Below are 23018 nucleotides of genomic sequence, written 5' to 3'. Positions count from 1 at the left end.
CGTGCGTCCCGAGCATAAATATGCACGCATGTAATGTATTCTCCTGGTTATGTGTTGTTACGCTGCGCGAGACCTCATTACCATATAATTAGTAACGCTCATGACGGTCTGTTCCACGGTGACGGAATTTATGGCGATGGCACGCAGCGCCTGATCATCGTAGCGCACGGCGTGAGCGTCACTTGCGGGGGTTTGGTGGCTTACCGATGAATGTCCTTGCACACGTGGGCAGGGAGGAGCGGCTACGCTAATCGCAGCCCCCAATCCCATCACCGCCCTCTCCACTCCCTGCGTCGCCTCTTGCGATCCCCTTACCGCCGGAGTCGCCCTTGGCACGCGCTAAACGCATTACCTGGCGACGATGCTGCTGCTGCTGCTGCTCGCGTTGGCAGTGGTGAACATACTCAACTCCTTCGTCGAGAAATGCTGTGGCCATGAAATAAATAAGTAACGTTTTACATATATGTATAAATACATGATACGGCGGTTCGTCATAGAGGTTGTTAGGTGAGATCGCGTAACTATGAATGTGCCGTTAGACCCGCCACGATCCGACACAGCCTGTTAGTAAGGTTTGTCACGTGAACAAAACGTGCCAAATCGTCACTAGTACAGCACTAACCGGTGTGTTGGACGGTGGCGGGTTTATCGACACATATATTAACGCGATCTAACCCAGCACCCTCTATTATAGATAACGAGCCTTTTGCCCGTTCAAGGACGACGGGTGTATTGCAGTAAATCTGAAACTTGCAAGCGAAAAGCAGACCGCGACGTGATATCCATTGCATCAATTCGTGTGCAATTTGTAAGGGCGCGGTGACACAGACCTATTTTATTTAAAGGCTATAATCCCTTGTTCATCACGGCGTCCTTTTTACTTCTATGTCTCAACAGCGCTACGAAAATCGCGTGACGTGAGGGTTCTGCCTTTGTAGTGAGGGTTGTGAGTTGACGCTGAGGAGGGGGGAGGAGGCGCCTCGCCCCCCCATGTGGAGTGACGTCACCCGCTAATTATTATTAATTTGGGGGGGGTCCATTTTGAAGACGTCACCTCTTCATGATTATTAATGAGGGGGGCTGGCCGACGTGGAGTGACGTCACGCGCGGGACACACAGACATTCTTGGCTCATAATAGTCGTCAATTATTGTAGTAAATATTGGTCGTTTAAGCCTTCTACGTGTTAAACTCATGTAACAGTTGACATTTGGTCAATGATCCTTCTTCACTGCTCACATCGTGAGTTAGTTTGACTCCGTATTCCAATCCTTATTAGCCTCACTCTGACTTCATACTCTGTTTATTTGTATATACTTGCAATTTGATGGCCTTAACAACAAGCACAAATTCACGTAAAACAAATATCGTGGCCAACTGATATACAACGGACATGATGTGATCTCCGCACACGTAACTGTACGCCGATGTGAATCAGTAAGTGTAAGGTTCCAAATATTAAGTGGAAAATTAATTCCAGCGGTCACGCGAGCTTAAATTAACAACAACAACACAACTCATTCGTCAATAACACTGTGGAGGCCTTAAAAGGAAATTTAAATAAATGCGACGTTTCAGGCGACGGCTCTTCTCCACAGCCATTTTTCCCCGAGACGTCGCCTCGAATATTTTTGACATCTAAGGCAGCGTTATTGGCGAATATATCGGGGATTGGTTTCTGTTATTAATTCATTATTCTTGTGCACCACTGCCAACGCAGGTGAGACCAGCATCATCAGGTGATGAGCCGAGGTGAGGCGCGACGTCTCGCGGTGGGGGGTGGCGCCGTCTGTAGCCACGCGAATCTGTTGCCGGATGATGCTGAACGGCAGCGCCGTGGCAGGCACAACATTCGAGGGAGGTGCTGCTGCTGGTGGTGGTGGTGGAGTAGAGGCAGTTGGGACCCTTCATTTGTGTCGGCTGGAGAAATCCGATGAGCTATGAAGCTCTTTTTCACATATGTCCAGTCGGGCGAGTTAAAAATGTACAACAACAAAAACGATTGGAGTGCAAAGAATAGAAAAGGGAAGAAAGACGCTCAAAATAAATACATTTAAATTAAACTATATTTTACCAGGTAAGGCCCAATGAGCTATTAGTTATCTTTGAGAAGCGACCTGGCCACAAGTGATAGCTTAACAAAGTGGCTCAGCGGCTGTGTAAGAGTCACGAGATCAGAGCCCTTCCACTTGAACCACCGACTCGCGTCTCCAGGAGACGGGGCTCAGCACACGCCACGTGTTTGCCCAAGGAAAAGGAGGATTGACCAGGGTGTTATTTGCTGTGACGTTCGCTCGTAATTATTCAATGAATAACAGGCAATTAAATACAACAGGCGCTACGTTTTGCTGCCAGCGGAATGCAAGCCCGTCCCTTATTTAGGCTGATTTATAATGGAAAGCAAACGGTAATGTGAGATGTGCAACCCACCCACAGGCAGGGATTGAATCCTGCTTCGCTGCAGTTTCGTGGCCAGCGGCGTTCAGGTGGTTGCCGTCCGTGCGGTGGGCACCACGTGGCAGTACAGCAAGTAGGTTCACGAACCCATCCGTACGGACGTTTGAGTGTTTACCCGCTCCGTGCGCGTGGCGATTCTTCTCTGGCTTCTCCGACTTTCCGTTCAAGCGAAACAGCGATTGGGACAAACATCCCAATGCACGACTCTCTTGAAGAATAGTCGTGGGATCTCAGCGAGGCAGGCCTTTGTGTGTAAACAACCAACTTGATTCTCGTTGTCACAACGTGGAGGGACTCGTGTCAGGAGAGACTCGATCATGACCGGGCAAGGGCGGAGCTGCGATGGTCGGCCAATGGTGGCGGCGACGCACGTGGCTGCCTGTAGTCCAGCACTGTGAGGGCAGCTGCGAGGGTTGGTGTATCACCGCGTGAATGTTGTGAAACTCTCTTCCCGTGGGCGTCGAGGAGGTGCCGTAACCCTGGCTCGCCACAACAACGCGGTACAGCAATTTGACTAATCGACATCTGTTCCCATCTGTACGGGGATATAGTGTTTCCCCGTCGCGTCCGTGGGTTTTTTCCGGGTGCTCCGATTTCCTCCCACTCGTATAATAAGCAATATATTTTTAAATCCTTTATATTAAGTTCACTTGCTTGCTTGCGCGCTTACGACCGTGCAAATCTTTCGGTCGTTTTTTAACCCACTTCCCGTGATCCAATCGAGCTGACATTTTACACACAGGCTCGTTGTGCGTGACAATTTATTTTCGTGAAAAGATTTTTCCAAAATGTTACACTTTTTAGGAAAAAAATCATATTTAATTGAAAATACCAATGTGATAAAAATGAAACTCTTACTCAAGAAAAACACAAATGAATAATAACATAAAACCGATGTTACGCATATAAAGGATTTATAGTGAAAAACTTTGTTTTTACGGGTTAATTTTTATCGACTGAAAATGTCTGAGAATAAAGACCCCAGAAAGGACTCGGGTGGCTCTCCTGGGGAGGAGGGGGGGGGGGGAAGTGAATTAATATTGAATACAAGATGTTGATCTTTAGCTTCACTGTAAAGAGAGGAGCGCGGGGAGTCGGCGGTGCGGGCGAGCAGTGTGTGGAGAATCTCCAGACCTTAGGATCAGCAGCGGAGAAGTAGCGACCTCTCACTGAGAGCCTAGACGCGCGTTGATCTCGCGATTGTAATTTCTCTCAGCCTCAGCAGCCGCGCTGCAGGTCAGAGCTGATCTGTAGGACACAAACACCAACAAACAGCGACCATAAAAGACATCGACGAACCCGTCACGCGATTTTAAAAGCGATTTCGGATTCTCTGGGAGGCGCGCTGCTGACGGGAAGCTGTCACTCACGGCGATTGGCCGTGACGGCGGCGCGTCCCGTGAGCGCCCGGCGCGCTGCCTTAGATTCTTATTAGTGCCGGACTAATAGCGTCCCGGGGGTGTGGGGGGGGTGGAGGCAGGGATGGGGGGTGGAGAGAGAGTGTTGATTGGCGTGCTCTTGTAGTTGGGATAATTATCAACATTCATGGCTTCTGTTATGGGTGTTGCTGGTGCGCGAGTCGTGCGAGTCGTGTGCGACGTGGGGGGACGGTCGTGTGGCTGTTAGGGCGCTGCGCTACGAACCCGGCGACCCGAGTCAACAGCAGTGACGATTATCTGAACCGGTCTTGGGCCTCCTCTAGGTCGACTCGGCCTCAAATGAGTACCTGGGGTGATGTGTAACATCGCCACTGGGGAGACAAAGACGTGGTGCTGGCCACGCACATCCTCTGGAGTGTCGTGCCGGCCTTCATAGCTGATCGCTAACAGCACTTGCCCCCAGAGTCTATGGAGAGAGGGGAGGGGTGTAACTCACGTGCCGCGATGCCGGGGTGTGTGCATCGGCTGCTCTCAAGAATAGAGCCCAGAGCCGGCCTCTTAGAGGACCACGCGGAGCTCACGAAATGAGGGCAAAACTGAATCGACAATGGGCTCCTTTGGGTTGGCCGTGACTCGCCCGCCCGAGTGCGAGCACGTGACGAGTCGCGCGCCCGTGGACGCGGGGACCGCCCGGCAGCAACAAACGGCGACGTTCAGGCTGGACGCGAGTCCATTGCCCCTGGCGACGGCGCTGTGGACCCGGCCACCCGAGTTCGATTCCCAGCCACGGCGAGTGACATCTAAACCCGGTTATTGGCAGCCCCCACTGCCCCCAGAAGCAGCCGTACCGAACAGCGAGACGAAGTGCAGCCCAACAACTGCCTTGTCCCAAAGGCGTGGGGAGGCCTTCGCCTAGCAGTGGATTGGGACAGGACTGCGCACTGCGGCATTGTCTGCACACACCCCATTGCCAAATGACCCTGAACGAAGCGTGTCTGACCCTGGTTAGTTGTCAGGTGGGAGACGGCCTTGACGTACAACTTGCTGTCGAGAAGACCGTGGGACAAGAAGGCCGTCGTGAGAAGACGCAAGCCAAGCAGGGCGCGTCTACACCGCGCCCTGTGAGCGTTCAAGTTCTACGCAGCCCCGGCGTGCCCCCCACCCACCCCACACACACATCTCTCGCGTGCAGCTCAGCAAGCAGATTGTATTCATTACCCCCAGCTGCGTCCCCCGCCACGTGACCCCGAGGGTCGCCACTGAGAGATTCGTAACCCCCGTGGGGGGGCGGGGGGGGGGTCACGCGCGCAGCGTCGGGGAAGAGGGAACCCCCCCAATGCTGGAAGAGTGGGGGTCACAGTGACACGGAGCCCTGCGGCTCACCTGGGGCTCGCCTGGAGCTCACCTGGGGCTCAGCTGGAGCTCACCTGGGGCAGAAGGTATTGGGCTAGAAGGAGACGCGGCCACGATGTAAACCGTCCCCTCGTGTCGCACGCGTGTGTGGGTTCATTTTAGCCGGGCATGGTGGCGCGCGCCTGCGATAAAGAGCTTGGTAAGGAGGGTTGGTGGGTCACGTAATGATTTGCGTGACGCTCTCACGCCCCTCTGGGATGTGAGATGATCAGGCGACGGGAGCGACAGCACGTGGGTTCGTAAACCCATCCGTGTGGACCTCGTGAGCGTGATGCGTGGGGGTGTTGCTCCGGGTCCTCCGGGTGCCCTCCACGCGGTGTGTGGCGGTGGCGCAGCGGTGAGCGGCACTGCGCCACGCACCCAGCTCAGGCGCGATTCCTGCTCACGGCCAACATCAGTGGCGCGTGCCTCAACTCGGCCTGCCCTGCCCGAGGCCGACGCAGTCTCAAACGAGTACCCGGTGCTTCGTGTAAAAACACCGACACCGGAGGAAGACAAAGGCGGCTGTGCGTGGTGCTGGCCACGCCACACCCTCGTGCGACGTGCTGGCCTTAATATTTACTCGTAATAATGTATTACACTCATAAAGCGCCATACGTTGTACCCAACTAAATACATGAGTAAATAGGGCGCTGTGCTCTTTCCACAGCCGCGCCCGTGTCTGTCCGGGCGATCTTTGCCTTTGTCACTGCGCCGGAGCCTTCGGCCACCTTCACTCACGGAGACGCCTCCTCGCGTCCGCCGCGCGGTGCCGTGACTCTCACTCGCGGTGACAACGCCGACACGAGCGGCCCGACACCGAGTGACCTCCCGCGCCCCCCACGCCGCGCTCTCCTCCCCGCAGTCGCGACAGCTCCAAGTCCGCGTCGAGACCCTCCTGTCAACTTCCAGCACGCTGCCCAGGGGAGCATAGACGCGGTGGTGGTGGTGGGGGGGGGGGTCATCGTGCAGTACAACAATTGATGTTGCTACACTGACCTCTCTGCTCATTACATTGCCGAGCCGCAGCCTATAGCACCTGTGTGTGCTCGAGGACACACACACGCACGTCGATGATGATGCTGCTGCTGATGATGATGATCACATTCTGAGCGTGGTGAGCGAGTCGACCGCTGATGGACGAGCGCGCGGACGCCGCCAGAGGCCCCGGGCCGCGCGTGACGGCCCGTGGCGCCATCTGGCGGCTGCGCGCAGTCGGTAAACGGAGTTCAACTTTTTGACCCCAATTAAATAATTTCCTCTGACCGAGCCGTCTGCGAGAGCGTGGAAGAGTAGGCCGAATACCATCTCGACTTGAAGGCGCTCTCCAGCGTTCTCGTTCAGCGGAGACCCCAGCAAAACCACACCGAGTCCTAGGACGCCTTTTCAGGTGGCTCCTGCATTGGGTTTCTATTTTGGCCAATTAATGACGAGTCGTGATGATGATTATTTGACCACGTGGGGAGGAACGCGGAGCAGCCCGAGACAGCCGACGCCTTGCGCGAGGGCGCGACACTCGGCCAGCTGGAAACAGCCGGCGGTGATCCCACTTGCTGCGCTGCCTTCCTCGTGGCGAGCCAGGGCATGGCACCTCCCCGACGCGCACGAGGGAGTTCCACAACGCCGTGATCCGCCAACCCTCGCTGCTGCCTCCACGGTGCCGTTCACAGGCCGCGCGTCGTAGCGACCACCGCCCTGCGCGGCTGTTGGCAAGAGATGGAATGTTGCCACGAGATGGAATGTTGGCAAGAGATGGAATGTTGGCAAGAGATGGAATGTTGGAAAGAGATGGAATGTTGGCAAGAGATGGAATGTCCACCGGGGACCTCTCGCGGGACGCAGCCGTGACGGGTGGCGTGCGAGCGTGGCAGTGCGTGCGTTTGTTTCATGGAGCCGGTGGATACTGAGCACTGAGAGAGGGGAGGAGCAGGAGGAGCACGCGGAGTCGAGACCGTCGTTGTGTGTTGGTGTCGCTTGTCGCGGCTATCGCGAAAGAGTCGCTCTTGAGAGCAGTTTTATAATATGATTTACCTGTGTTGACGTCATCGTTCAAACTTCGAAGACGACGAGTGTGCGGATGTATGTTGAACTTCTTTCGCACCGCACGTAGCCAACCGTGATAATCGGACTAGTCGGAGGTGCGGGAGGCTTGGGCAAAGGCGCGTCGTGGCTTAGAAGGGACGAGCGGCGATGGTCGACAATCACGAGCGAGTGGCAGCAGCCAAGCAATGGGTGGACGCCCTCTCGGAACGCGTCCAAGAGGGCATCCACCACCACAGCGACGGCGGCAGTGAAATCCCTTGGACCCTCTGATGACGACGTCGCAGGATCGTGAAAATTGGCGGCGGCTCGGGGAGGCTTTCATCCAGCAGTGGATCGACCATGGCTGATGATGGTGAATACGGCTTAGGTTGAGGTGGCTCTTCTACGCCGTGTAGACCCCAGGCGATGGGAGATATCAAGATCTGTGAGTCTGTGCGCATTAAACCGATGTATACGCTTCCGCTTATTAAACGTTCAGTTATTTTAGTAAATGATTTGAAAATGTATTTATAACGTCATTTCTATGCTCAGTGTCTACTGCTGCTGCTGTGTCCTGTACAGATTTTTGAGGTCCTTATGCATGTAATTATTATTATTTGTATTAACCGCATTATAAGCAGCCCCCTGTTCAAGTAGCCCCCATACATACTTGTTGATATCGCCCGCTCCTGCTCGGCTCCTTGGCAAAGTTAGGCTCCGACTCTCAATTGTCCCCAGCCTGCCCACACGCGATTTTGTTCGAGTTGGGCTACAGGCGGAGCGGTGTGGAGCAGACAGTTCAGGGTCGTGGGTGGACATTCTTCCACCTCCAGAGACCCTGACCCCAAACACGCCTCCACGTCGCGCCCTGCCGCTCGGCGATTCACACGATGATCTTGTGGATGTAACGATGACCACATTAATTGGGTTGCCACTGAAATCAGATTATTACGCTCGCGACACGCGGGGCATCGAATGGGGCCGTTGTCGTAGTGAAACAAACACCCTGGTCTCTTGCAACACGCACGATTGTGTAGCCCGTATTACAATCGAGTCATAATTGATGTGTGGCTTAGGCCACCGCGTAATGATCTGACCAAATGTGTGTCGTGAAGCTCTCCAACAGCTCGACACAGCCAAACTAATTCGTCACCCGGTGTACAAGCGTTTTCACAACGCGACAATTACTAATATTATTATTTGGTTAAAGGTCAATTCTCACAACCACATTTATGCACTGGACGCGCCACGTGGGCATCAGAATGCGCATCCGAGAAGCGAGAACTTGGCCAGTGGGGTAACTACGGAGTGTGCAGGCGGTGTAACTGCGTCACGGCCCCGAGGTAGGAGGCGCCCAGGCTCCGGGCACGACTGAAGGAATGAGGGTGGGTGGTGATTGTACATAAGCCATGCCACCCGCACTGCATCTCTGCACGTGGGATAAGTTCATGAGCAGGCGTGGTCCTGTCTGGGTCAACACCCTCCCTTCTCCTTCCCCGCCGGGCGCTGGCTGCCGTGGCTCCGCACGCGGCTGCCTGTAACCCAGCACTGTGAAGGCAACAGGGGGCGGGGGTTAGTGGATCACCGCAAGAAGTTGTGGAACTCCCTTCCCGTGGGCGTCGAGGATGAGCCGTGCCCTGGCTCGCCAGGGGGAGGCGGTGTAGCACAACTTGTGTACTCCGAGTCCCGTCTGAATGGGATGGAGTGTTTCGCTCTCGCGAGCGTGGCGTTTCTCCAATCGCAGCGGTTTCCTCGCACGCGTGAACACTACCTTAATTGGGCGATAACACCCTAAGAGGCGCAGGATCGCAGAGCTTGGATAATTGTTGGTAGCGCCGGCTGGCCGCGTGGCTGCCGCGGCCTTCCCGCTCGCCCCTGCTTCCTCCTCGCGCCTCTGAGTCGTCCACTCGGTTTTCAGAGCGAGCGAATAGTGCGGTGTGGTGGTAGCGCGTTACACTGTTGCTAATGATAATTATATCTCAGCGGGCTTTACCCGATACACTAAAACAAGTTATTTTTAGTAATTTGCGTCACCTTTTATATACTTTGCAACTCCTGTCGTGTTTTTGTATGGTCTGTTTGTTGTTGTAACGTTCTGACCCGGGACATCTGTGAAAAAGAGCTTTATAGCTCATCGGATTCATCCTGCAGTATAAATACTGATTCGGATATCATCAATACCACCCCCCCCCTTATTTGTTCTACACCCCTCCCCCCAACATCCCCTCCCCCCAACATCCCCTCCCACCCGTGGTCCTTTCACCCGTTCACAGCCCCCGTCCCTCCGTCGACCCGTCGCTGCTGCCGCTGCCTTGTCAGCCGGCGATGGTTTGGCGAGGCCGTTCCGTCGAGCAACCGCCTGGGGCTCTCAGCTGTGCGCGGCCGAGGCCCCCACAGCGCCGGCTGCTGGCGCATAAGGGGAGGGTGGGGAGGGATGGAGGGAGGGAGGGAGGGGGGAGAGAGGGGAACGTTGCGCCGCGTGTCTGGTGAACGATGCCGGGTGAAGGGACCATTCCGCGTTTCAGCTCCTTCTCGTTGCTGCTGCAAATGTGAGATTGTTTGGCGGCCTGCGCGTCTGTTCGCTTTGAGATGCTGCGCGCGATGTGTGGAGGTGAGCGACTGCGTTGGGGACTGGTCGGTCGTGCAGCGGGCAGCGCCGCTGCGTTACGAACCCGGCGACCCGAGTTCGATTCCCGCTCACGGTCAACACCAGTGACGATTGTCTAAACCGGTCCTGGGGCCTCCCCTAGGTCAAGTCAGCCTCCAATGAGTACCTGGTGAGGTGTGTAAAACATCGCCACTAGGAAGACAAAGGCGGCCGGGCGTGGTGCTGGCCACCCACCCACCCCGTGGTGCCGCCCCGGCCTTCACATGTGATCGCTAACAGCACTTGCCCAACAGTCTGTGAAGGCTACACGTGGCGACCTTTGTATTTTGCGCGTCTGTGTGCCAGGATCGTTCCGTGGCAGAGTACGAGTGTCACTTCCGCGGCTCCTGATCTCTGTCGTGTCGCCGCCTCGCGTGACATCTGCCCGTCGAGATCGTCGTGTGATCTGACGAGCCCTCGGAGCGCGGCTATCGCGTCAACGTCGGGTTGTCTTATTGACTCGTTTCCGTGTTTCACGGTTAGATCGGAGTAGCCGTGCCACTCGTAGCCGCACCACTCCTATTATGCATTCTTGATGTGGCGTGCCGGGCGTGGAACATATTGTCCGGGTCGCCGACCCAGACTGGTTCGGTTTAAATCAGCTGCATCCTTTGCTTTCTTATCGGCGCTGCCTCCATTGTGCATGTCAACATGAAGCTGGATCGTTTACTATCACATCATCATCTTCACCTTGACTGCAAAAATGATCCACTGCTGGATGAAGGCTTCCCGACCGCCCCCCCCCCCCCCCTCGACATCTTTCACGCGTCCGCCATGCCACAATGCGTCCCTCTCGTGCGCCATGGAGCCCTCTCTCCGTGGCCTGCTACAGCGACTCGGCGAGGGGCACAACGTGCGGAGTCGCGGAGAGTCGCGCGCCACCGAGTGATTCTCTCGCGCGGCCGCTCGGGTTCACTGGGGTCACGCGGAACCGATCGCGGTGCAGAGTGAGATCGATGACCCACCGACATGGAGGTTGATTCAAGGGGCGAGTGTCGTGCGAGGGGAGGACGATGGCCCGTGAGGGTGGGGGGGTGACGGAGAGGGGGGGGAGTGACGGAGAGGGGGGTGAGTTGAGAAACGTGCTCCGACAAAGTGTCCGAGCTAATCTCTTGCACTCTCCTCGCCCCCCACCACACAATGGGTACTCCTCCTGCCCCCCCACACCCCTCCATCAGCCATCACGCCCTCCACTCCACCCTGTACTCCACCCTGCACTCCACCCTGTACTCCACCCTGCACTCCACCCTACACTCCACCCTACACTCCACCATGCACTCCACCCTGCACTCCACACTAACACTCCACCCTGCACTCCACCCTGCACTCTACCCTGTACTCCACCCTGCACTCCACCCTACACTCCACCCTACACTCCACCATGCACTCCACCATACACTCCACCCTGCACTCCACCCTGCACTCCACCCTGCACTCCACACTACACTCCACCCTACACTCCACCCTGCACTCCACCCGGCACTCCACACTAACCCTCTACCCTGCACTCCACCCGGCACTCTACCCTGCACTCCACCCTGCACTCCACCCTGCACTCCACACTAACACTCCACCCTGCCCTCCACCCTGCGCACCCTGCACTCCACCCCACTGCCACGCGCGCTGTCATTGCGCCGCGCGTCCACCAGGAGGCACCATCGACCCTTTCTGAAAGCCAGGGACCGCACTGAGCGGAGACCGCGTGGTCGGTAATCCGCGCCCGAAGTGGAGAGAAACGGAGAGGGATGGTGGGGGGTTGAGGAGGGGGGGCTATGTGTGGTGCCTGAGCTGGATTGCAGATTTTCTTGGTCGTGTGCATGCCCAGCCCTCTGTCAATCCACTGCTTGATGAGTGTCCATCTTCTCCCCACCTCGTATCGCTGCAGCCTCTAACGCTGCTATTGCAAGCACGGTGGTCGCCCATCCGAGCACTCCGCAGGCTCAACCACTGCTCAGCGGGCGAGATCTGACGATGTCTTCCGAGTGAATTGGTCCGAAGCGTTAGAATCAAGCGCTCTTTTTATTCGCGTGAATGTACGGTGAAGAAACTCTGTCACACGGCTAACATCAGTAGCGAGTTGATTCTTGATATCCGTTCCTGCACCCCCCCCCCCCACACCTGGCACTCCTCACCAACCCCGCACTCAGCAAGCATGGTGAAATATGGTCAACCTACCCCCCCACCACCATGCTCAATGCGACATGGGGTAGATATCCATCCAGCAGTGGATTGACACAGGGGCCGAACGTGACTATAATTGTTGCAGTCATCGTAGTTTGACTCACGCTACTCCCTGTGGTTCTTAGCGGAGAGCTGCATTGAAGCGACGCTTAAAGAGTATGGATCCCTGCAGTCACGAAAACTTCAAATCGACGCTGACTCCTCTGATCCCGGGTCCCAAGTGAGTGGGAAGCGACTGAACAAGGCCGACCTCATTCATAACTCAATTTACATCTCTCCCTTGACTGGCCTCTCTGTTCGTGCTCTGTGAAACTAAACTATTAAAGCAAACAATTGTTTTTTTTCATCAGGCAAGGCCCACTGAGCCGTATAGTTATTTTTCAGAAGCTGTCACAAATGATCGCTCAATGAAGTGGCTCATCGTGTGGAGATTTATTGAAGCCAAATTACTCTTATCGCACGCTTCTAAACGTGGAGGGGAAAACCGGAGGACCCGGAGATAGATCCACACGACCACGGGGAGAGAGACACGCAAACTACAAATATACAGCAGCAGGCGTCGTCAGGGTCGGGATCGAGCCCACGACCTCCTGTATACCAGGCGAGGTAGTTAACATCTCCAAGCCACCGCGTCGCCGATGGTGTGTGGTGTTGTATTTTGAGACCAACGTTGTTGTTGACGAGTGGGTCTTGTTGTTGCTGCTGTTGCTGCCAATACAGCAGCAGCAGCAGCGCCACCAACTAACTTGTTTGAACCAGGCCTGGGGGCTCCTGTTCCGTGGCTCTCATTATTCCAGGGACCGAAGGGACCCCTTGAGGATGGTGCCGAATCCCCCCCCCCCCCCCCCGCTAATGAGCCGCACCATGGCGCCTGAGCGAGACGGGCGCGCTTCACGATCCAAAGTTCCACCGCCTCGCGGCGCCAACATCGCTCCAGATGACGGCGACATCGGAGACGCTCCACCCTGAACCACGACGGGAGGGATGACATTGGGCGGTTTTGTGGCGCAGCGGTGACGCGTTCGCCCTTCGTGTTCAGAGCTTCGCGGTTCGACTTCGAGCTGCCGTCCTGGTTATCACTGCGGGTCTCTTCACAGTAACAACAACAACATTACTATGCGTCATCTGCTTCACAGTAACAACAACAACAACATTACTACGCGTCAGCTGCTTCACAGTAACAACAACAACAACATTACTACGCGTCATCTGCTTCACGTTGGACGTCAGAGATCCCTGGCGTCATTCGTAAGAGTTGGCCATTATGTGCCGGCGTCAAGGCCCAATTTCGCCAAATTCGAAAATGACTGATTATAATTGGCATTACACACCGCAGCAATCACTGCCCGTTTCGCAGGCCTGGCGCCGAGTCACCTTGTGGTCACAAGGTCAGCTGCCACTTGGGGTTCCCTTTTACCGCGTTGAGATGAGATTTAAAGCGCTCTGAAACGCCCCCGGTAGACAGGACGCGTTATCCCAAAAACAAATCGTCACTCTTGTTATTATTTGCGTGGCCAGCGATGTGTCTCAGTGGTAGCCCGTGAATATTTGCACGAGATATGCCGTGGTGTGCCCCATGGGTGACTTGTTCCTTGAGACTGATCGTGAGATGACCAGTCGTGTGGGCAGGTAGGTGACCAGTGAGATAGCATGGGAAGTAGCACAGAGGTCTGCTCGTGCTGCGATGGCCCATTCAGTGGCCCATCGATACGATGGCTTCTAAGATGGTCCGTGAGATGATTTCGTGATATGCTATGGAAGGAGACCCCGTGACACGTGACCCGTGATACGGTATATGGCTGGATGATGTGCGAAAATCTAAACTTGAATATCGATGGCGTGTGAGGTGGCCCATGAGCGGGTCCCGTGTGAGTAATCTTTAAGACGCCCCAGGGAGCGTTCGCGACCACGAGAAGGGGCACTGCGGCCGCGCGTTCTCATTGATCCTCAGAGCTGACGGCCGCGATCGAAATTAATGTTCGCGACTTACCCGAGCCCGCCGCCTTCACTCCTCGTTGCCCGGCTTCTCGCACGGAGGAGCACAGAGGAGTACGGAGGAGCACGGAGGAGCACGGAGGAGCACAGAGGAGCACAGAGGAGTACGGAGGAGCACGGGACCTCACGTCAGATCTCCTCCTCCTGCTGCTCGTCGTCCCGAGAGCGCGATCTCATCGACGGGGTCGCCCACCACCCAGTTCCGCTGCTGGCTGGGGGGGTCACTTATTGGGGGGGGCGGTCGGGAGTCGTGGGGGGGGGAGCCGTGATTCGATAAAATCGCACTCCGCTTAATAACTTCGCGGGGACATCATTATTGCGCCAAAAATTCAATTATTACTGTTAATTGCAAAACATGTGAATAGTGTTTCCATCAGGGCGCACCGCGTGACTTCGTTCGGCTCCAGGCGAGAGCCGTCAAACCCTCTCGCCACCCGCCCCCTGCCCCTCCCGCCCCCCAAGACTTCCCGTCATTCCCGGCACCGCCCCCCTCTGCCCCACTCTTCCCACCGCCTGCCCCCCCTCTCCCCCCGCCGCCCCTGCTTCCTTCGGCACCCTCAATCCTCCCTGCGCTCCCCTCCCTCGTGGCAGAGGCAGCTCGCACGCAGCCGCAGCAGCCGCAGCAGCAGCGAGCGCCCGACGCGGAACTCGGAGGCGCCGATCGGGGCACAGCGACCGGGCGGGGATTGTTCGTCGCTTCGCTCGTGGCGCGCGTCATTCCTCTCGTCGGCATCTCAGCGCGATGCGGCGCCTCCCAACCCGCGAGCGGCGCGGTACCGTGCGACCGCATTCAGCAGCATAAGTTTCCCCGGGGGGCCCCGTGCTGCCGAGAGGAGACGGGGTGCGGGCGGGCGGGCGCCCCGAGCGGCGTCAGGGAGCGCTGGGCTCGCGCGTCGCGGCTCTCGTCGGCGAGGCGATGTCCGCGTTCCGTAGGAAGCCGCAGGGGGACGAGTACTGCGTGGTGGCCAGCGTGGTGGGCGGCACGGCGGCCGCGTCGGGGCACGGCTTTCGCCTGGGCACCAACAAGAAGCGGCAGCGCTTCGTGCAGAAGAACGGCCGCTGCAACGTGCAGCACGGGAACGTGAACCGCGAGGCGTTCCGCTACCTGTCCGACATCTTCACCACGCTGGTGGACCTCAAGTGGCGCTGGAACCTGTTCATCTTCATCCTCACCTACACCGTGGCGTGGCTGGTCATGGCAGCGTTGTGGTGGGGCATCGCGTACGTGCGCGGCGACCTGGAGCTGGGCCACGAGCAGGGCTACGTGCCGTGCGTGGCCAACGTGCACAGCTTCCCTTCCGCCTTCCTCTTCTTCATCGAGACGGAGGCGACCATCGGCTACGGCTTCCGCTACATCACGGAGAAGTGCCCCGAGGGCATCGTCCTCTTCCTCTTCCAGTCGCTGCTCGGCTCCATCGTGGACGCCTTCCTCGTGGGCTGCATGTTCATGAAGATGTCGCAGCCCAAGAAGCGCGCCGAGACGCTCATGTTCAGCGAGACGGCGGTCGTGTCGATGCGAGACGGGCAGCTGTGCCTCATGTTCCGCGTGGGCAACCTGCGCACAAGTCACATGGTGTCGGCGCAGATCCGCTGCAAACTCCTCAAGGTGAGAGGGACGCGAGCGAGGTGTGTGGGGGGTGGGAGGGGTGCTCGGGAGACCGGATCAGGGTGTGGGGGGGAACGAGCCAATCTGTGTTAGAACGGAGAGACAAACGCTTGCGCTTTCACGCGGTGTGGGTAATTGGGTCATCATGCTAATCGCTTAGTGCAGCTTCGCGTGGCGTGGCTACCCACCTGCTCACCAGCCCAACGCCTCCTGTAGTCTGCGTCCACAGAGCGAGCGAAGGTCAAGAGGTCACCGACGCAACGCCGATGTTGATGCTATCACGCGCGCTTCGTTAAAGTTGACACCGACCACCAAGGGCTGCTCGAATGTAACGGCCTCCTCAATCGCCATCGAGCCTTACCTCTGCATATTGCCACACAGTCCACGCGTCCTTCGATGACCACTCCCAATGTCGCGATCGCCATCTGGCTCGAGCGCTTCCCTCGGATGCCGACCTTTGGGTGCCAACCCAATGACTGTCGCGGCCACCTGCCCTCCTCCACCCTGCACCCCGCGTCTCTCACTCCACGCGTCTCACCCCGCGCCTCTCCTCGCCCACCGCAAGTTCCTCTCCCTGATAACCACCACAGCAGCTACAGTCGCGTTGCATTGCGAGCTTCTCAGTTGCCTACGTAGCATTTAGGCAAACGAACTGGCTGCGAACTAAACTCGCTCAACTCGGACCTGGCTTAGTGACGGAGGCGACGTAGCGAGACGGCGCGGTGAGCGAGTCGGGTCGCGAGAAGGGGTCACCGACGTCGCTGCTCTTCTTACAAGTTAGCACAGAGCCAGGCTCGTTACATTGTTACCCGTCGCATTCCCTCCACCCCCTCCGTCACGTACTGCCGTGTACTGTCAATGCACTCTCGTGTACTGTTGTTACATTTGATTGCAGAGTCGCATTCGGCTATGAAATGAGCGCGGTCGCGTTGCTCCACAGTGGCTCGTGCCTCTCCCATTCATTCTCTAGCGGTAAAAGAGAATCAAGAATTGTGCTTATAATCACGGTGATGATGATGATGATAGTCATCATCATGACACGGTGTCACGCTGCCTACTCTTCACGAGGAATAGTACTGGGTATTCTGAGCGTGCCGGGAAGAATTCGGCCCGTGAATATCTCTCATCGCCGCGTACCGATCTCACAGATCAAGCCACGCGAATCCGGCGAGGGCATTACGAGAGCAGCTGGTAGACAATGCCGCTCGGCGTCCGAGGCGTTTAATGCGGCGATGAATGGGCCCAGTTCATCGCCGTAAAGAGGCCAATTTCGATTCAATTTTGAGACGACTCGCTCGGGACAGCGACCCGCGTCACGTGCGGCGGAGCGCGCATTCACTCAGCGCGGCGCGTCCCCGGATCCCCAAATCAATCACGGGGAGGAGGAGGAGGATAAAGAGGAGGGGAGAAGGAGGAGGGGAGACGATGGAGAGCGGCCGGAGGAGAAGGCGTCTCATGTCCGACGCCGCACTTGGGTGCGAAACACGGAATCGCTGCGCTTGAGGTCTGAGTACGTTCTTGCGTGTCCGCGTGTGCACGCGCCTCCACGCGGTTGTCCCACGTGTCTCCCACGTGTGCACGCGCCTCCACGCGGTGTCCACGCGGTGTCCCAGTGTCTCCCACGTGGGCACGCGCCTCCACGCGGTGTCCCACGTGTCTCCCACGTGTGCCCCGCGCCTCCACGCGGTGTCCCACGTGTCTCCCACGTGTGCACGCGCGGTCTCGTACGCGCAAGCGTGCGATGCGCCATGTGTACGTGAGTGCTCCTCATGTGCACCCGTGCATGCTTGCGAGTATTTGCCAACTTTAATAGGTGCTCGCTAACAGCGCTGGACCCAAACAAGTTTATTTGTGAATTTCATTATTCGTAGACGTGTACTTTTTTCATTCATTCGACTGCCACCCCTAACCCCGCTGGCAAAGAAAAGATATTAAAGGGTTCATCATCAATGCTTAAAACTTTCGTGACTGCAGGAATTCATATTCTTGGTTCTTTCGGTAAAGTCACGTAGATAGAAAAATAAAATAAAAGAAATAATAAATTACAATAAAAAATTTAGCAAAAAATACACGTCTTTTTTTTCTCTCCGCTTGATGAAGACCGCTTGTGTTGCGATCGAAACGTCGTGGGTTTGGCTTTTATTTTTTATTTTAAAAAATATTTTATATTTAATTTTTTATCTACGTGACTTTACCGAAAGAACCAATAATATCATCAACGCTGTTGATATGACTCGTCGACTCCCCGCATCACCGCAAGTCGCGTGGCACCCTTCACATGTCGCAACTTAAGTCTCCAGTCTCTATATAATTGCCGAATAATCACTGCGTGGTGAGACCTCGTACCTCGCTTGAAGGCGGTGCGCGTGGGTGCACCCCTCGCCCGTGGCGCCCCCCTCCCCCTCTCTCCCCGATAATCCTCGGCGCCCTAAAGGCCGGCGCCGAAAGGCGAAATGATTCCAAATCACAATCAGCCGAAGCGAGCGAGGCTCTGTCGTCCGTACAGACCCACGGAGTCGCCCTGAGTCCACTGATTTCCCCCGAGGGCAGCCGCGGGCTGGTGGCGCATGCCGAGAGCCCTCGGTAATCACAGCAGCACGGCTCGGCCCGTGCCCTCCCTCCGTCCGCTTTCCCGCACACCGGCAGACATCGCAATCAGCCTCCCTCCACAAGCGGCCCGCCCTCCCCATTGCCGCAGCGACAACGCCTGCCCGGCCCGTATCCGCGTCCCCGTCATAAGCGCGTGGCAGAATGGAGGCGATAATTGAGCGGAATGGGAGGATCGCACGCGTGGCAGTGATGGATGAGCCTCGTTAGCCACTTTGATAGCCCGAAACCCCCGGGGGGAGGGGTGGGGGGGGCGGGGGTGGGGGGGGAGACCCCGCACGCGACCACGTCCCGCGCGCAGCGGTTAATAGACTTGCGACTTGAGTACACGCGCGGTCACAGAGACAGAGCGCGCACACGCACGCGCGCACACACGCACGCACACACACGCACACATTCACGCGCGCGCACACACACACACACGCGCACACACGCACACACGCACGCGTGCACACACACGCGCACACGCGCACGCGCGCACACACACACGCACGCGCGCACACACGCGCGCACACACACACGCACGCGCGCACACACGCACGCGCGCACACACGCACGCGCGCACACACACACGCGCACACACGCACACACGCACGCGTGCACACACACGCGCACACACGCGCGCGCGCACACACACACGCACGCGCGCGCAGCAGACGACGGGGTGGACTGCTGGCGCGGTGGAGAGAACACGGCTATGGACCCGGCGACTTGAGTTCGATTCCCAGGCACGGCTAACATCAGTGGCGAGTGCGTGGGAGACTCCCTGAATACGACGGCCCTGTCCCCCTCGGCCTCTCTCAGCGTCTCCGTTTCTGTCCTGGCGACCCCCCTCGCTCCCGCTGTCCCCCTTAGACCCGCCCCCCCTCCCATCATCGCTTCGTCCTCTCTAATCCCCTTCCCCCCACCCCACCCACCCCGCAGTCCCGCCAGACGGCTGAGGGAGAGTTCCTGCCGCTCGATCAGCTGGACCTGGACGTGGGCTTCGGCCACGGGCGCCGATCAGCTGTTCCTCGTGTCGCCGCTCACCATCTGCCACGTGGTCAACAGCAAGAGCCCCTTCTTCGAGCTGTCGAAGGCGCTGCCCTGCAGCAGACCGAGCAGTTCGAGATCGTGGTCATCCTGGAGGGCATCGTGGAGACCACGGGTGCGGTGGGGAGCCCCGAGGCAAAGCAGAGCGCGAGTGCATTCTTGTGCTCGCGCCGTTCCTGTTAGCGCGATGGTGGTCGCGAAGCCAGGCGCTGCTGTGCGTGTCGCAGAAGGGGGTTTCACGGCAGCCGCTACCGCTGCTGTGCGTGTCGCAGAAGGGGGTTTCACGGCAGCCGCTACCGCTGCTGCTGTTGTTATTGTTGTTGTTGCGAATATGGCTTCGAACCGACGAGCTCCACTACAACAATGTGTGGCCTTCAAGGGAAGCAAACAATAGGCGACGTTTCGAGCCAGGGCCTTCTTCGTAGCACAGCAGTATCGCCAATAACGTGATTGTCCAATAGGTAACCTTTCAAGCACTTTTCAACGGTTTGCATCTTTGGGAGCGAGACGTGCCCTCGTCCTTACTTTTTTAAATTAAAAAACTCTCACGAGATTTTTAACGTCCACTGTGAAGCCGACGGTGTATGCGTGTGGGCAAAATAATAGTAATAATACCCCCCGTGTGCCCAGGGTGACCCGCTGGGCTCGTACCGCAGTCACGCGGCCCGCGGCCCACACGAGGTCTCCGGCTTCGACACGCGACGATCTGTCCGTCGTCGAAAGCATCTTGGGCCGCACTAATCGGGCGCCAAAGAGGCGCGTTTATAGACCCGACAATGAACGCTTCGTTCTGATATCGGCGCCTGGTCGGCGTCGAGATCAGCTTTGCCGAGGCGATCTCGAGTCGTCAGCCCCGCGGCCGCTCGTCGCTGAGTCGTTTGCGTTGCCGCGCCGAGCGATCGGCAGCTGCCCGCGCAGACCGACTCGCACGGCGTGCGTCGGGCAGGAAGGCGGGGGGAGGGGGCCGGGGGGATGAGACCGCCGCGGGTTCCAGGTCGATGTGTGTAACGAGGCGACGAGGACTCAGAGAGACCCGGGTGAGTCTCGTTTGCAAGAGCGACCAGCCCGGGACATTGGTCCGAGGTGGGAGATGTTAACTACCTCGCCCTGGTGTGCAGGAGGTCGTCGGTTCGATCCCGACCCTGACGACGCCTGTTGTATATGTGCCATCATCATAGTGGTCACGCAGCAGCGTCATCATCAGTGGTCACGCAGCAGCGATTGCTTCATCACAGCGTCCCGCTCGTAACGGCAGCAGCGCCGATCTGCGCATTTATGAAGTGGAATGGCAGCAGCCGAGAGGCGGGGTGCAACACGTCACTCACACACAGAGAGAGATAATCAACAAAGATCCCCCACCAACTCTTATAGCCTGAGCAGACTGTTGGGAGAGCCGTTGCTGTTGGCTGGCACGGCCTTCGCAGCTGATGGCGTCCACGTGGGTGGGGAGACATAGACGTTGCAGTACAATCAATGAAACGTTGTTGATTCACGGCCCTCCGCTGCCCGCCACGCAGCCCGGGAGTTATAACAGCACGAGGAGAGACGTTTGCGGGAGCGGTGGAACACGCGCATTGTTCGTCATCGGTAACCACCGCATTGATCCGTGACACTAAGATCGTGTAGGGACGCGGCGGCAGGCGCCTCTCATCCAAGATGGTGGAAACGGGGGAAGCTGCGGCTCCAGGAAGTCCTAGAAACAGCGCGGGGTGTGGCGGGAGTGGAGGGTTAGGGATCGCTTGGCATAGAGGGAGGGATGTGACCTTGGGTAGAGAACACGAGGAGAGACTGAGTGGGGGTTAGAAACAAAACTATTGAATTCGTCATGCGTAGGAGGCCTCACCGTGACCCACCGAACCTCCCGCGTGCGCAGGGATGACGTGCCAGGCCGCGCACCTCGTCACGGAGGACGAGGTGCTCTGGGGACACGCTTCCTGCCCGTGATGTCACTCGAGGACGGCTTCCTCCGAGTCGACTACTAGCGCAGTTCCACGCCACCTTCGAGGTCCCCACGCCCGCCTCCAGCGTTCGCGAGCAGGAGGAACGCTCGCCTCGTCCCTCGAGTCGGCGTTCGCCGCGTCCCGGCGACCTATGCTCCCCGCTCTCCCCGCGCTCCCTCCCGGCCCCTCTCCCACGGCCGGAGGAATGATGTGCGCGGTCGACGCCCCGTCTCGGGGAGATCGTGGGGGGGCCCGCACACTGAGGCCGCACACTCCGGGCCCAGGATCAACTGCCGGCCAAGCTGCGTAAAATCGGCGGTGGCCCGGGCTCTCGGCCGCCCCTCGTGCGCGGGCGCGCAGCCGGGTTAACGGGGTCATGGGCAGCTATGAGCGCGGGGGCCCTGGCGCAGGCGAGGGTCGCCCGTGGCCGCCGCGGGGGCCCGCCGCGTGCTGGGGCGCCGGGTCGCTACCCGAGGACGTGTTCCCCCTGTCCCCGTGCAAGTCGCAATACGAGTCCCGTGGGCAGCAGCAGCAGCAGCCGCAGCAGCAGCAGATGGTCGCAGCTGCTGCCCTCGGCAGCGGCACACCCCTGCCGGCCAAGCTGCGCAAGATGAACGGCTGCTGAGACGGCGCCCGCCGGCCCCGCGCGGGAGACTCGAGGTGCGGGGCGATCGCAGGGCACGCACCGCCGACCGCGAGATTGCCCGAGGGACCCGGCGCGAGATCCGTCCACGTGAATAGATCCGCGACGATTCGTGAACGGCCGGACTGACTCTGCGTGTTCCGAGGAAACGATGGGAGGTTGAGCGGCCATAACGATTTTTGAAATCGTGAGATTGTTGACGCGGGTGGCCATGGCGGGGATGGCTGTGGGAGGACATTACGTGATTGAGAGGAGGGGGGAGCGATCAGCAAATGGCTCCCGCAATAAAAAATAAGGATGGCGCTCCCCCCCCCCCCCGTCCATCCTGTGTCGCCGGGAGGGAGAGCGTGAAGCAGCAGAGCCGAGAGCGCCGTGCAGGGTCTGCATGCGGCCTCGATCATCATCGCCAGTGGGGAACAGAGGGAGCCCTCCACCACCCCGCCGCCCATGTGCTCAGGCCTCTTGCGGTGAGGACGGCTGCCCGCTGTGGCCAATGCCGTTGTATTCGCTACCATGCAGCGATCGATCCCCCGTCACCACTGGCGCCCGCAAATCAGTTCCGCTTCCTTTGTTGCGCGCGGTGCGATCCGAGTCGAGTGTCGTTCTCCATTGAAACCCCCGCCTCCCAAAAAAACACGCAAGTTTTGTCTTTCGTATTTATTTTCTTTCATTTTATTCCGATCGTTCCGTCAGCGCCCTGACACCACGCGGAGTGTCTCCGTCTCATCTCCCGCGGAGCGGTGTGCGTCATTCGTAGACCGACGTCTCCGGATCCTTCCTGGCGACCTCTCTTATCCCACCACGCATTGCGCTGCTCGGCACTGTCCTCCCGTGTCCCGTGCACGAGAGAGACCGCGGCGCCACCAGGCAGGGCTACGGGTCCGATCACGAGCCACTCTCGCGCGTCGCGGTCTTCTCTGTGCCACGTGGAGAGCGTTTCTCGCCGAGCACCTGGATCTAGAAGGAGGAGGGAGGAGCAGGCGGAGGAGGAGGGGAGGGATGAGAGCGGCAACAGCCATGATTTAATTTCGGCCCGGTCTGGGAGGATCCGCGATTCTTTACCTGTATCCGCTCCCGGCACACCACGTCCGCTGTACCTCCCGCTACTAGTCCCGCTA

The 23018-nt window shown here is 58.1% G+C and overlaps 1 pseudogene; it reads left to right on the top strand.

Annotated features, from left to right (window-relative positions):
• LOC133344739 (G protein-activated inward rectifier potassium channel 1-like) overlaps nt 1–21882 on the top strand; it is a 240705-nt pseudogene extending 218823 nt beyond the window's left edge.
• The last annotated feature ends 1136 nt before the right edge of the window (nt 21883–23018 follow it).

The sequence above is a fragment of the Lethenteron reissneri genome, chromosome 20 (assembly GCF_015708825.2).
Source record: "Lethenteron reissneri isolate LAM-NWPU_2019-01 chromosome 20, ASM1570882v1, whole genome shotgun sequence".
Taxonomy (NCBI): domain Eukaryota; kingdom Metazoa; phylum Chordata; class Hyperoartia; order Petromyzontiformes; family Petromyzontidae; genus Lethenteron; species Lethenteron reissneri.
This window is presented reverse-complemented; position numbering and strand designations above follow the sequence as displayed.